The sequence below is a fragment of the Mesoplodon densirostris genome, chromosome X (assembly GCF_025265405.1).
Source record: "Mesoplodon densirostris isolate mMesDen1 chromosome X, mMesDen1 primary haplotype, whole genome shotgun sequence".
Classification (NCBI taxonomy): domain Eukaryota; kingdom Metazoa; phylum Chordata; class Mammalia; order Artiodactyla; family Ziphiidae; genus Mesoplodon; species Mesoplodon densirostris.
Window position 1 is genome coordinate 88620797 of NC_082681.1, and position 10868 is coordinate 88631664.

Sequence of the window (10868 nt, forward strand, 5' to 3'; positions counted from 1 at the left end):
CTTTCCTCACCGGGAGATGAAGGGCTTACAGGTTCTGAGGCCGGGTCCAGTTGCACATGGCACTGCCAGGGTCAGACATCTCAGGCTGGCCCTGGGGTTTCTGAGCGGCTTCACCAGCTGCGGATCCAGGGTACAGTCTCCCGCGGAGAACACAGGTGAAGGAATGGCTGGGAGCCCACTGGCCAGGTGCACCCTAGGACAGAGCACCCACCGAACCACCATCCCCCGCTGTCCCCACTGGTCCAGTTCCTTCCAACTCTGTGGCTGTCTCCATCCCTTGAGACTTGGTAACTGATTGTGACCGAAACAATCTCCACTTGGTGGCAGTATGGCTCCATCAATGCCAACTAAGCCCCTAACCCTGCCACAACCACACCATAAGGACTTCGACTTCCTCCCCTTCATAGGTAAAATCAAAATCAAAACCAAACCAACACAGACAGTCCCAAGAAGAAGGAGAGAAAACGAAAGAAAGCAGCCACCCAGCGGCAAACACAAGGAACACCAAAAGCACAGGACAAAAGGACGACTGGCCACGAGGCTGGACACCATGCAGTCCCTTACACTTCCTTTCTTCCAACACACTTTTTATTGACTCCTGCTCTTGGGAGAAGTAAAAGGCAAAGGATACACCAAGCAACCTGCCTGGGTGACATTGCCTGAGGGTCTAAACCACAGGATTTCTCCTGGACCAGGTGGTGGCCACCATGCTGGTGGCGAAAACCTCGCTGGCTTGCAAGTCACTTTGTTGCAGGACTCCGCTTCCTTTTCAAGGCCTGGAGCTTCAGCTTGAGGCCGCCACCTCGGGCTGGCCCAACAGTGCAGCCAGAAGTGGCTGGCCCAACCTGGAGGCGCCCCTAACATGGGGTGCCATGGACTGACTCTGGGCAGGCTGGCCTTGCCCTCACACAGGAACCTTGCAAGGCTAACAAACATCGCCAGTCACAGAGCCCCACACAGGGCCGTGATTCTCTGTAGGATGGGCACAGACTCTGCTCCCACTTGGAGACCCCATTTCCCTGGCTAAACAAGGGAGGCTTCAGGTTTACACCAGCAGCCTGGGCCCACCTGCTGACAGAGGACTATCTAGTGGAACACAGAATGGCTGCGTGTCGCTTTTTGCGAGCCCCTCTGGGAATGCGTGTTTCAGCCATTCTCAGAGTACTTTGCTGCAGGCAGGGGGTGCGGGTGGGGTGGGGGGAGAGTGGTGCGAGGGTATATAGGGAAGCAGAGTTGACAGCACGTGCCAGTATGTTTCTGGTTGTGTGAGGGTGTGCTGTGTGTGGCGGTGTAGGAAGATAGAGTGTGCGCGTCTCTGTGTGTGTGTGTGTCTCTGTGGTGTGTGTGTCTCTGTGTGTTTGTGTACCCGAGCCCATGCTCTCTCACCTGCCTATGGAGCTTCCTGCCCGTGGGCATGTGTTGCCGTGGGTATCCGGCTATGGGTGCTTGATTGCCTGGTTTTGTGCGTGGTGGCCAGCACCAACCTGCCTGGGCTTGGGGACAGGGAGGCGACCGCTCGTAAGTATACAGTGAAATCTATACTCTTCGGATCACGCCATTGGATTGTGAACCAACGGCAAGCAGGGAGCACCTTGAGGAGGCTCCTACTGGCTCATGTCCGGACTTGAAGGGCTTCCATAAGGAGAACAACTGCTCGGAATGGAAAGTCAAGGGATAATTTTGCAAGCCTGGAGTTCGTCATGCTGTTTCATTGCGAAGCAACTCCTGGATCTTCCTTGGGTTGGTTGATGTTTAGTTCTCTGGGTTTTCCCGGAGGATGGCAATGACCTCCACCGCTGGAGAAGGGAACAGGTGTCGAGGGGGAAGGGGAAGAGTCCAAACTGAACCACACGACTGCCTTCTCCTACACTTGTGCCTCCCCCTGGACCAAAGAGCAGACGTGAAAGGAGGCCGCTGAGGACACTGGGCCAGTGAAGGGAACAGAGGGAAGCAGTAACTGCCCACCACCACCACCACCGTCACCAGCACCAACACCTCAACCACCATGGCCCTGACAACCACCGCGTTGCCGTGGTTCCAGTGCAGGGGCGCTTCACTGTGTATCTCTTGCAACCTGCACAGGGAGTGACAGGGAGACACTAGCTGCCGGGAGACCAAAAGACAGGCAACAAGGTAGCCCCTTGATCTGGGCAGGGGGGCGGGGGCGGGGTGGTCCCTCCTGAGTGCCATCAAGGGCTCCGACTCAGCAGTAGGCCCGCCGGGCCTACACAATGCAAAAGGAGAGTCAAGGCCACGTCTGACACCCTGAGTATGTCATGGGTCCACTGCAAAGGGCCAAAGAGCCCTGGGATGCACTCAGGGCACAGAAAGGTTAGGAAGACCCCTGGGAACTCTAGGTTAATAGGGGGAGGTAAGGGCCATGAGAGGGTTGAGGTAACCCCTGATGGCAATTAAGAGATGGATGTGAGGGAATGCCCCTTACTCTCCCAGTCCAGGGGGGCATTTTCCCTTCCTAAGGGAGACTACATATATTGTCCAGGTTGAGCTTCCCAGGCACGCACCCAACCCTGCCTTTTGTCCAGAGGGAAGAACTGAAAGTAAGGCAGTGAGTGGAAGGCAGGAGCCGAACGTGGAGAGCAAGCTGAAATCAAAAGAAAGAACCATGATGGAGGCGAAGCAGGAAGGCCATCCCCAGGGCACTGTGTCCCAGGGTGGCAGATGGAACCAGCCGAAGCCTCCTGGGGCTTGCTGAGGGAAGAGCCATCAGCCAAGGCTGAGTCTCAGCCCCTCAGGCAAGGGGCAGAACCGTGTCCAGAGAGAGGTCTGTTTGGCGATGCTGCAGTGCCCACCTGGGAAGTGGAAGTACCGATAGAAAAGGGAAGGAAGAAGAACAGGGAACAAGGAAGGTAGGGCAACCGTCGGGTCCACGGAGACGGGCAGAGTGGGTACGAGTGCGAGGGCTTGCGCAGGCGTGCTGTCCTGAATGTAACCATGTGCGGGGTGGTGGGGGTGTGCGTGTGCGAGCCCGAGTGATTTCAGTAACATTAAACCCTGGCGAACACCGGCAAAGTGCGAAGCGATGCTGCGAGTAGGGATTCCACCACTTGCTGCTCCCAATCCCGGCCCTCCTTCCTCCCTGCATTTTTCCCAGATCAGTGACCCATGTACCCTGATGTTTCATGCCTGGGAAAGATGCCCCTTTAGGCCCTACCCGACAGGAAGGTGGTGACTTTTGTTGTCGCGGGATGTTTTCTGTGTGATTGTTTTTTCTCACCAATTTCAAAGGTGGGCCTACTTCCTGGGACAGCTTGGCCTACAAAAAGGGTTCCAAGCAGACAGTCCACTCCTCAATTCTAAGGGTCCTTATGATACTTCAGCGTGTGCGGAATCCCTGGGACGCGGATGGTCTTTCCTTTGGAGCGCCCTCCTGCTCCCTCTACACACCCAGGAAGACTTTAGAAGAACAAAGAAAAGAAACGCTGAGGAAACTGTAAAAGAGCCTCACGGTCACCTTCCACATTGGTCTCGCGCCAGGTTCTGGGTGGCACGGGCATGACATCATTGAACCCTCACGCCACGGTGACCGCCTGCTTTCCTTTGCATCTGCGGACACAGAATGTCACCAGCCTCTTCAGTAAGCAGAGTCTGTAGCCCTGCCATCAGGCCTCAGACACTGCAGCTGACCCCAAGGGTGGTCCCTGAGGGCAATTCAGGATGGAGAAAAGCAGGATACTCGCCCTGGAAAGTTCAGATGCATATCTAGGAATGATTTCAATGGACCAAGACTCTTGTGTCTTCCCATAATCAGAAACGCGCTCAGTTCTCTGAATTCAGATGTCTGGGTGAGGTTTTGGTGGTGGTGGTGGTGCTGCTGATGCTGGCGCTGGTGGTGATGGTGCTCTGTTGATTTCACTGTTTTGGTTTTTGTCTTTGTGATCAGCAGCAATCTTTTGGTATTCCCCAACATGTATCTATGTTTTCCATTTAATTCAACGAAAACTCCTAAACAGCCTGGCTCCTTCCTCCCGTACTTCTTCAGAACCCTTCCACAGCGCTTTGTGAATGGGTGTCGCCGAGTCTGTAGTCTTCAGTAAGATCCCCGAATAAAAGGTTCCTCTCGGCTTTTACGTTGTACCTTTTTCTTCTCTCCACACATCCTAGTAGGCTCTGGATAAAGGCCCAGATCCCTCGTTTTGAGGCTCTTCCTGGAAACGCATCATTCCCTGAAGGTGTTGAGTGGTTCTTCAGAAGTGGTTTCTGAGATGTGTGCATGTGCCTGTATGTGTTTCCGTGCATGAGTGTGTGTGTGTGTGTGTGTGTGTGACTGTGTGACTGTGTGACTGTGTGTGTGTGTGTGTGTGTGTGTTTACCGGGGACCCATAATTTCCCCTGCAGGATCTCACGGGTCTTACAGGGGGAACACTAGGCTAGTGTCAGGGGTTAGGTTGACAAGCAGAGAGATCTCCATGCCAAGCCAACCCAAGCAGCTCCCTTCCTCCACGTGACCCTCCAAACCCCGAGACCCACTTCCCCTCCCCCTCTGCCCTGCACTCCACCTTCTCCCAAAGGATAAGAATTCACAGGGGCACCTGGAAAATATTGAGCGTGACATGTGCCCGGGCTTCTGGCGCACAACTGAAGCCTGAGAGCCTGGCTAGCGAGGCCTGCGGGAAGAAAGACCCCGGTGGTAGCGAATTTGTGGACAAATGTAGTCGAGGCCAAGTGGCCTTCCCCAAGTAGACCCACCAGTGCGACCCATGCCATCCCCAGTAGTCCCAACCCTGCGCACAAAGGATGCTCAGGGGTTCCACGCAGGGTTGCAGTGCGGTGGCCACTTCCGGACCCTTGTGATTCAAGTAAAGAAGGGGTCACAACCTTCGGAACCTTCCCGGAGTGTGCCTGCCACTGACCCACCGGATCTTTGTCCCAGTGAAGCACTCCACTTGAGCAGGACAGAGGTTGCTCCCAAGGAAGAGATGCGGTGCAGACAAGCCACAGGCCAGCAAGAGTCAGAAGATACAAAGAAGGAACTCAAAGCTCACGGCTGGGATCTCTGCGGGTCGTCGGCAGCAGCGTTCACGCTGAACCAGGGCATCAAGGGAATCAAGCACTGCCTAGCTACACTTGCGGGTTTGGTGGAAAGTGGCCAAGTTGGTGAAGAGCCCAGCTGAAGATGAGATGGGTGGTCTGTGAGCTGGACTATGGATGGGGATGAGGATAATGGGATATTGGTGCCAATGTGGCTGCTGCTGTGGATGATGATGAGAATGATGATCATGAGGAGGAGGAGGAGGAGGAGGAGGAGGAAGAGGAGGAGGTTGAGGATGAGAAGGAGGAGGAGGAGGAGGAGGAGGAGGAGGAGGAGGAGGGTGATCTGAAAGTTTCACAGCCACCACTGCACACCGACCACTGTTTGCACGCCAAAGGCAGGCGCGGAAGGCTCGGTGGGGGCAGGGAAAAGGGTGACTGCCATTTCTGTAGCCACAGTGCCATCCAGCGGAAGGCGTTATGTGAAAAGCCCAGGCAGCCGAGCTGTGTCTTCTGCCCTGCGCAGGGAACAGCGAGGCTGTGTTGGGCCGAATGGGTTCTGCCCAAGGCGCAGGAGGTCTCCTCCACTGGGCTTCAGAGGCCTCTGAGGGCCGCGTGGCTGCCAGTGCGACCCTGTGGCGAAAGTCGTGCGCTCTGGGAAGGCCGGACACAGCAGGCAGCTCCCAGACTGTCCAGCCCAGGGAGCGCAGCTCCCCCCGTCAGCCATTTTGGGGGTGGGCCCAGAGGAATTCTGCAACTTCTCCTCCGGTGTCCCTGCTGGGGAGTGCCGGGGCGCCCTGCCTGCGGCTGCACTGGGGTCACGTGGCCCCCTTCCTCACCGGAAGCTGAGGGTCTTCGAGGTTCTGGGGCCGGGGCCATTTGCACCGGGCACTCCCAGGGGCGGCCATCTCGTGCTGCCCCTGGGGTTTCTGAGGGCCTTGCCCAGCTGCAGAACCAGGGTCCAGTCTCCCGCGGAGAGCACACAAGAAGGCACGGCCCGGAGCCCATTGCCCGTGTGCGCCCTCAGGACAACAAACCCACCCCAGCCCCACCCCGCGCCGTCCCCACTGGGCCAGTTGCTTCCAGCCCTGTGGCTGTCTCCATCCTCTTGAGACCTGGTAACGGGCTTTGAGCGAAACCATCTCCGCTTGGTGGCAGTATGGCTCCATCGATGCCAACTCAGCGCCTAACCCTGCCCCCACTACACCATCAGGCCTTAGCTCTCCTCCCCTTCTAATGTAAAACCGAAAGCAAAACCAGAGCAACACAGACAGTCCCGTGAAAGAGGAGAGAAAAGGAAAGGAAGCAACCACCCAGCGGCAACCACGTGGACCACCGAATGCACAGGACAAAAGGACCACTGGCCACGAGGCTGGAGCCCCTGCAGTCCTTTCCTCTTCCTTTCCTCCAGCCCCCTCTTTCTTGACTCCTGCTCTTGGGAGAAGTAAAAGGCAAAGGATACACCAAGCAACCTGCCTGGGTGACATTGCCTGAGGGTCTAAACCACAGGATTTCTCCTGGACCAGGTGGTGGCCACCATGCTGGTGGCGAAAACCTCGCTGGCTTGCAAGTCACTTTGTTGCAGGACTCCGCTTCCTTTTCAAGGCCTGGAGCTTCAGCTTGAGGCCGCCACCTCGGGCTGGCCCAACAGTGCAGCCAGAAGTGGCTGGCCCAACCTGGAGGCGCCCCTAACATGGGGTGCCATGGACTGACTCTGGGCAGGCTGGCCTTGCCCTCACACAGGAACCTTGCAAGGCTAACAAACATCGCCAGTCACAGAGCCCCACACAGGGCCGTGATTCTCTGTAGGATGGGCACAGACTCTGCTCCCACTTGGAGACCCCATTTCCCTGGCTAAACAAGGGAGGCTTCAGGTTTACACCAGCAGCCTGGGCCCACCTGCTGACAGAGGACTATCTAGTGGAACACAGAATGGCTGCGTGTCGCTTTTTGCGAGCCCCTCTGGGAATGCGTGTTTCAGCCATTCTCAGAGTACTTTGCTGCAGGCAGGGGGTGCGGGTGGGGTGGGGGGAGAGTGGTGCGAGGGTATATAGGGAAGCAGAGTTGACAGCACGTGCCAGTATGTTTCTGGTTGTGTGAGGGTGTGCTGTGTGTGGCGGTGTAGGAAGATAGAGTGTGCGCGTCTCTGTGTGTGTGTGTGTCTCTGTGGTGTGTGTGTCTCTGTGTGTTTGTGTACCCGAGCCCATGCTCTCTCACCTGCCTATGGAGCTTCCTGCCCGTGGGCATGTGTTGCCGTGGGTATCCGGCTATGGGTGCTTGATTGCCTGGTTTTGTGCGTGGTGGCCAGCACCAACCTGCCTGGGCTTGGGGACAGGGAGGCGACCGCTCGTAAGTATACAGTGAAATCTATACTCTTCGGATCACGCCATTGGATTGTGAACCAACGGCAAGCAGGGAGCACCTTGAGGAGGCTCCTACTGGCTCATGTCCGGACTTGAAGGGCTTCCATAAGGAGAACAACTGCTCGGAATGGAAAGTCAAGGGATAATTTTGCAAGCCTGGAGTTCGTCATGCTGTTTCATTGCGAAGCAACTCCTGGATCTTCCTTGGGTTGGTTGATGTTTAGTTCTCTGGGTTTTCCCGGAGGATGGCAATGACCTCCACCGCTGGAGAAGGGAACAGGTGTCGAGGGGGAAGGGGAAGAGTCCAAACTGAACCACACGACTGCCTTCTCCTACACTTGTGCCTCCCCCTGGACCAAAGAGCAGACGTGAAAGGAGGCCGCTGAGGACACTGGGCCAGTGAAGGGAACAGAGGGAAGCAGTAACTGCCCACCACCACCACCACCGTCACCAGCACCAACACCTCAACCACCATGGCCCTGACAACCACCGCGTTGCCGTGGTTCCAGTGCAGGGGCGCTTCACTGTGTATCTCTTGCAACCTGCACAGGGAGTGACAGGGAGACACTAGCTGCCGGGAGACCAAAAGACAGGCAACAAGGTAGCCCCTTGATCTGGGCAGGGGGGCGGGGGCGGGGTGGTCCCTCCTGAGTGCCATCAAGGGCTCCGACTCAGCAGTAGGCCCGCCGGGCCTACACAATGCAAAAGGAGAGTCAAGGCCACGTCTGACACCCTGAGTATGTCATGGGTCCACTGCAAAGGGCCAAAGAGCCCTGGGATGCACTCAGGGCACAGAAAGGTTAGGAAGACCCCTGGGAACTCTAGGTTAATAGGGGGAGGTAAGGGCCATGAGAGGGTTGAGGTAACCCCTGATGGCAATTAAGAGATGGATGTGAGGGAATGCCCCTTACTCTCCCAGTCCAGGGGGGCATTTTCCCTTCCTAAGGGAGACTACATATATTGTCCAGGTTGAGCTTCCCAGGCACGCACCCAACCCTGCCTTTTGTCCAGAGGGAAGAACTGAAAGTAAGGCAGTGAGTGGAAGGCAGGAGCCGAACGTGGAGAGCAAGCTGAAATCAAAAGAAAGAACCATGATGGAGGCGAAGCAGGAAGGCCATCCCCAGGGCACTGTGTCCCAGGGTGGCAGATGGAACCAGCCGAAGCCTCCTGGGGCTTGCTGAGGGAAGAGCCATCAGCCAAGGCTGAGTCTCAGCCCCTCAGGCAAGGGGCAGAACCGTGTCCAGAGAGAGGTCTGTTTGGCGATGCTGCAGTGCCCACCTGGGAAGTGGAAGTACCGATAGAAAAGGGAAGGAAGAAGAACAGGGAACAAGGAAGGTAGGGCAACCGTCGGGTCCACGGAGACGGGCAGAGTGGGTACGAGTGCGAGGGCTTGCGCAGGCGTGCTGTCCTGAATGTAACCATGTGCGGGGTGGTGGGGGTGTGCGTGTGCGAGCCCGAGTGATTTCAGTAACATTAAACCCTGGCGAACACCGGCAAAGTGCGAAGCGATGCTGCGAGTAGGGATTCCACCACTTGCTGCTCCCAATCCCGGCCCTCCTTCCTCCCTGCATTTTTCCCAGATCAGTGACCCATGTACCCTGATGTTTCATGCCTGGGAAAGATGCCCCTTTAGGCCCTACCCGACAGCAAGGTGGTGACTTTTGTTGTCGCGGGATGTTTTCTGTGTGATTGTTTTTTCTCACCAATTTCAAAGGTGGGCCTACTTCCTGGGACAGCTTGGCCTACAAAAAGGGTTCCAAGCAGACAGTCCACTCCTCAATTCTAAGGGTCCTTATGATACTTCAGCGTGTGCGGAATCCCTGGGACGCGGATGGTCTTTCCTTTGGAGCGCCCTCCTGCTCCCTCTACACACCCAGGAAGACTTTAGAAGAACAAAGAAAAGAAACGCTGAGGAAACTGTAAAAGAGCCTCACGGTCACCTTCCACATTGGTCTCGCGCCAGGTTCTGGGTGGCACGGGCATGACATCATTGAACCCTCACGCCACGGTGACCGCCTGCTTTCCTTTGCATCTGCGGACACAGAATGTCACCAGCCTCTTCAGTAAGCAGAGTCTGTAGCCCTGCCATCAGGCCTCAGACACTGCAGCTGACCCCAAGGGTGGTCCCTGAGGGCAATTCAGGATGGAGAAAAGCAGGATACTCGCCCTGGAAAGTTCAGATGCATATCTAGGAATGATTTCAATGGACCAAGACTCTTGTGTCTTCCCATAATCAGAAACGCGCTCAGTTCTCTGAATTCAGATGTCTGGGTGAGGTTTTGGTGGTGGTGGTGGTGCTGCTGATGCTGGCGCTGGTGGTGATGGTGCTCTGTTGATTTCACTGTTTTGGTTTTTGTCTTTGTGATCAGCAGCAATCTTTTGGTATTCCCCAACATGTATCTATGTTTTCCATTTAATTCAACGAAAACTCCTAAACAGCCTGGCTCCTTCCTCCCGTACTTCTTCAGAACCCTTCCACAGCGCTTTGTGAATGGGTGTCGCCGAGTCTGTAGTCTTCAGTAAGATCCCCGAATAAAAGGTTCCTCTCGGCTTTTACGTTGTACCTTTTTCTTCTCTCCACACATCCTAGTAGGCTCTGGATAAAGGCCCAGATCCCTCGTTTTGAGGCTCTTCCTGGAAACGCATCATTCCCTGAAGGTGTTGAGTGGTTCTTCAGAAGTGGTTTCTGAGATGTGTGCATGTGCCTGTATGTGTTTCCGTGCATGAGTGTGTGTGTGTGTGTGTGTGTGACTGTGTGACTGTGTGACTGTGTGTGTGTGTGTGTGTGTGTGTTTACCGGGGACCCATAATTTCCCCTGCAGGATCTCACGGGTCTTACAGGGGGAACACTAGGCTAGTGTCAGGGGTTAGGTTGACAAGCAGAGAGATCTCCATGCCAAGCCAACCCAAGCAGCTCCCTTCCTCCACGTGACCCTCCAAACCCCGAGACCCACTTCCCCTCCCCCTCTGCCCTGCACTCCACCTTCTCCCAAAGGATAAGAATTCACAGGGGCACCTGGAAAATATTGAGCGTGACATGTGCCCGGGCTTCTGGCGCACAACTGAAGCCTGAGAGCCTGGCTAGCGAGGCCTGCGGGAAGAAAGACCCCGGTGGTAGCGAATTTGTGGACAAATGTAGTCGAGGCCAAGTGGCCTTCCCCAAGTAGACCCACCAGTGCGACCCATGCCATCCCCAGTAGTCCCAACCCTGCGCACAAAGGATGCTCAGGGGTTCCACGCAGGGTTGCAGTGCGGTGGCCACTTCCGGACCCTTGTGATTCAAGTAAAGAAGGGGTCACAACCTTCGGAACCTTCCCGGAGTGTGCCTGCCACTGACCCACCGGATCTTTGTCCCAGTGAAGCACTCCACTTGAGCAGGACAGAGGTTGCTCCCAAGGAAGAGATGCGGTGCAGACAAGCCACAGGCCAGCAAGAGTCAGAAGATACAAAGAAGGAACTCAAAGCTCACGGCTGGGATCTCTGCGGGTCGTCGGCAGCAGCGTTCACGCTGAACCA